Source organism: Sycon ciliatum, chromosome 9 (genome assembly GCF_964019385.1).
Source record: "Sycon ciliatum chromosome 9, ocSycCili1.1, whole genome shotgun sequence".
Taxonomy (NCBI): Eukaryota; Metazoa; Porifera; class Calcarea; order Leucosolenida; family Sycettidae; genus Sycon; species Sycon ciliatum.
Genome location: NC_088651.1, coordinates 3,851,821 through 3,856,500, shown reverse-complemented (window position 1 = coordinate 3,856,500; position 4,680 = coordinate 3,851,821).

Below are 4,680 nucleotides of genomic sequence, written 5' to 3'. Positions count from 1 at the left end.
GAAGCGGAGTTTCTCTGTAAGTTTGTATCCCTGGTGATGTTTGTGCCTGGAGAGCACTATATAAGTGGTGCTCTTTAGGCACAATCTTCCTCAGCCTACTCAAGCTCAACTGATGAGGGGTGAATTCCCCGAAACACTGTGTATTGAGCAGGGATTGGTGATTTCTTGCAGGTTTGCCGAGTCGAAGGTTCGATGGACTTCTCGTGTGCTCTGGATGGCAGTCGTGAGTCAGTCAAGTGTCAAGTAAAGTCGGCGGAATAGCGCGAGCTCCGGTGTGGGGAGCAAACCTTTCTTACAAATTCAGTTCTCATCAGATTATTTGAGCGTGTTGAGATTTTTCCTGGAGAGCACTTTCGTCACCATCTCGTCAGAGGGTTACTGGCAAATCAACAATAGCTCTTAACTCAATATATATACGCACAATGCAATAAATAATTTAGACCCTAACTAGCGCGAGAAAATGAGAGCTGAAAGAAACATTACATTAATCAACGATATCAGGTGACAACAGGTGCGATAAATTTACCACTAGAAAGTAACCATGCAACCACAAACGAGAACTACTGATCTAAATTAACAAACAATTTCAACGTAAACAAATTCTTTTTCTGCCTACACAAAATCGGCTTGGTGGTAAAAATGGAGATACACGCAAATACCTTTGACTACGTGAACGAGAAGTTGTGCGAATATATATTGAGTTAAGAGTTGACTTGCCAGTAATCCTCTGTTGATATGGCGACGAAAACGTTTAGGAACAAGCTTCTTTATTCCCGTAGATATGCAGAAGACGTTACTTCAGTAACGTCTGGTCCACACAGCTTTAATTTGGTATTTGTGTGTTTGTGTGATTGTTTGTTTGTTTGTTTGTTTGTGTCACGCCTGGCGCTATCCCGTATCTGTCCCGTACCGTACCGTTCCAGCAAAGACAGCTGGCCACAATATTTTTGTTTGTTTGTGCCATCGATCATCGACATGCCTGGCGCTATCCCGTACCTGTCCCGTACCATCAAAAGTACGGTACCAACAAGAGAATGAGTATATTTGCGAAGTGTAGCGGGGGAATGCATTCAGTGCAGTAACATTTTGTGTGGATTTGTGTGCGAGGCCGAGATCCCACTAGCAGGCTGGCTGGGCCGCCTGTCGACCAGCTCGGGAATCACATGTAGGCGGATAGCATAATAATTATGACGTTTATACAGTCATGTAGATGTACAGCAGGGAGTCATATTATGTAAACGACTCCCTGCTGTATGGGGAGATTTTCTGGATCGAAATACGAAGTAGGCAGACGAGTAAATGCAATCAGAATGGATGTTAGTTGCCGTCAGTATAATAATAAGAAGAAGATAAACTCCCGTGATCGGCAGAGTCAGCGCTGGTCCCAGGAAACGTCAGGACAGACATCCCGTCGACTCCAGAACGCCCGTGATCGGCAGAGTCAGCGCCGGTCCCATAGCTATGCAGAAGACGTTACTTCAGTATCTCATTGAAACTTTTTTGCAATACAATGATGTAGCTTATCAAAGGAAAAAGCATTTCCATCAGTTCTAACAACATGCACGAGGAGCTAGGCAACAAAACATAGCGCAGGGCCCTGAGCTTCCAAGCTCTCTCGTTAACATGAAAACAAGTTTTGCTAATGATGTTTGTACTGAGTGTGCGACTTACTCTATTTATTGCGTTGATTACATTTTTTATCTCCACGTAAGCTTTTTAATAATAATAATAATAATAATTTGAAACTCGGATGTTGAGCCATAAATAAATGTAAAAGAGAGACGGACATATGGATACGAGTTAAGAGTAACTCTCCATCACTGTAACATGATACTATATACAGTCAGAAAGTGCAATAACTAGGCACAAAACTGACAGAGTACTGAGACATTCGACGTCCTGACACCTAACTTCAACACATCTCCGTAGCGCTAACCGACAGCCTTCCAACTTGGAAGGTTCAATGTCATGCATGAGGAGTACTGTAGGAGTTTGGCTTTCGGCTTGTACAATTCGTTTTCGCAAAGCTTCCCTTTCTTTACTTATCTTTGATATTTATGACCCACCCAAGTTGGGTGGTGTGCTGCTTTGCTGCTTCGAATTGTAGTTAGACCGCTTTGTCAAATATCGTACTGGTCTCGTCATCGTCCAGTAACAATCGACATTCTTTGTTCCGTTGGGACTATAGCTTTTGCTCGTTTTCGTTGCGCTTGCCTTCCCCTCTTTGGTCTTTCCATAACCTTGAACCTTCCAAGTTGGAAGGCTGTCGGTTAGCGCTACGGAGATGTGTTGAAGTTAGGTGTCAGGACGTCGAATATCTCAGTACTCTGTCAGTTTTGTGCCTAGTTATTGCACTTTCTGACTGTATATAGTATCATGTTACAGTGATGGAGAGTTACTCTTAACTCGTATCCATATGTCCTTCTCTCTTTTACAATAATAATAATAATAATAGGTAAACAGTTTCCTCTGAGACAAAAATGCAATGATACTCATACTCATACTCATACTCCTGTTCCTTTTCCCTTGCCTGTATTTCACCTGACGAGAAGGCTTGAAAGTATACTTGTGAAGACAAAAACTTTCAAGATGTTTGTAATGAGCCTGAAGTGTGCTTTTTATGAGTATAATAATAATAATAATGACAGTTCGCATATCACTCATTGCATGAGGTCAACGCATCTGTTAGCAATTTCGAGCCAAGCAGCTCTATCAGAAGCAGATTGCACAGCATCCAGAAACAACAGATTAATGCATTGTATGCAGTCAATGGACTATACAAATTATCTACGTGGAGATAATAATTTTAATATCGCTATGAATAGGATGAAGGCCGCAGACATCACGCAACTACGTTACTTGCTCGACATGTATGTGAATTTTAGAATAATGTAATTGAAATCCAGAATCCTGTTTCCTATCCTCAGTGGGCACAAATACGGAACTAAATAATACAACCAAAGAAACCGAAGTTGTACTGTAATAGAAAGGTGTTAGAAATAACATCATGATACACGTGCAATAAAACCCCCAGAATAAACGGAAAAAGGTAGCAAGATTACGAAACCAAAGGTGAGAAGGCACTGAACGAAGTGTCAACCTACGAATAAAACCTTGGTGCAACAAAGTGCTCGTAAGTCGACACTTCGGCTGTTTTATTGCACGTGTATCATGATGTTATTTCTAGCACCTTTCTATTACAGTACTTAACTTCAGTTTCTTTGGTTGTTTCATTTAGTTCCATTTTTACCACTGATGACAGAAACGATAAAATCACTTCTGGGTTTCAATAATATTATTTTTATGAAATACACTTACATATCGAACAAGTAACGTAGTTCCGTGATTTCTACGGCCTTCATCCTATTAATAGCTATGCAATGGATTTATTGACGTACTGTTTGATGTTTTCTAGACCAGTATAGGTGTTTTGACACGCGTCGTCAAAATGTAAGTCAAGTTGATGAATTCCCAGTACGCATCACTAGTATGTAACTCATTTCCATCACAACAATCACATTGAAAGCGGTGTTAGTAAAATAATGGTTAAACAATGTGCCGGTAAACATAATGAACTACTGGTTAGTTCAAGTTTGGAGCTGTACTGATCAGGCTTAGGAACCCGAAATAGCCATAGAGAGTTTATGTAATTTCAAACATGGTTTACTTACGATAGAATCCTGTGGATAACGTCACTCTGCGGTACCCGCCATTGCCTGCTGATATCCTCCGTTATTGCGCGATCCAACTGTGACGGATGACTTGGAGGAGTGGAGCGCTTGTGTTCTTGCAGTTGGGGCTGAGTGAGGTTGCCCACTGCAAACCATGGGAATGTTAAAGCCTCCGCAGCGCATGGTCGGTCACTGGCGTTAAACGCGAGGCAGGTGTTGAACAGATTTAGGAATTTGTGCGAGTACTGTGAACTACCTATCCATGGTCTCAGACACATGCCAGCTTGAACAATGGCCAGCTGGACGCCCACCTCAACTCCGGCCACTATGCCGAACGGACCTTGGCCGAACATGATGAAATAGAACATGCTGGCACTGTAACAGAGTAATCATTTACGTCACAACAACATCATTAATATTAACACTAAGAACGATACTGGCTAAAAACATCATTCTTTTGAAATTAAAGTTGTGAAAATTAATTATTGTAATTCAGCGCAATCTCCGAATTGTTTAATAGCAACTGGATAGAGCGATTATCAGTTAAAAAACACCTTTTCAACACCCTGGACAGTACATGTAGAAATCAAAAGAAGTGTGCTTAGCAAGTTCGTTTCCGACTTCCACGGTTTGAATGCGTTGCATTACATTTCCCTAATAAATTCCTATCCATTAAACCAGTATCGTGTTGTGATAATTATTCATGTTGTGCGACTTACCAGAAAAAGATATCGCATTTATGGTCCACTCCAAGCTCCCTGATGACCATCTCAGGCGGGTATGCGCAGTTGCTGGGCCGCAACATGCCTTGCTTTCCCCAGCGAAAGTTCTGCGCCCAGCCAAAATCGATCAACATAGCAGTGCCGTTCGCTGCTACCATTATATTGTCGGCGTGTACATCTCTGAAAGGAAACAGAATGACATGAGTACAGTTGCCGATATATTCCTTACTTTCAGATGGCTCCAAATTAACTAGTTAAATCCAGAAACATAATAACTAAAATAGACG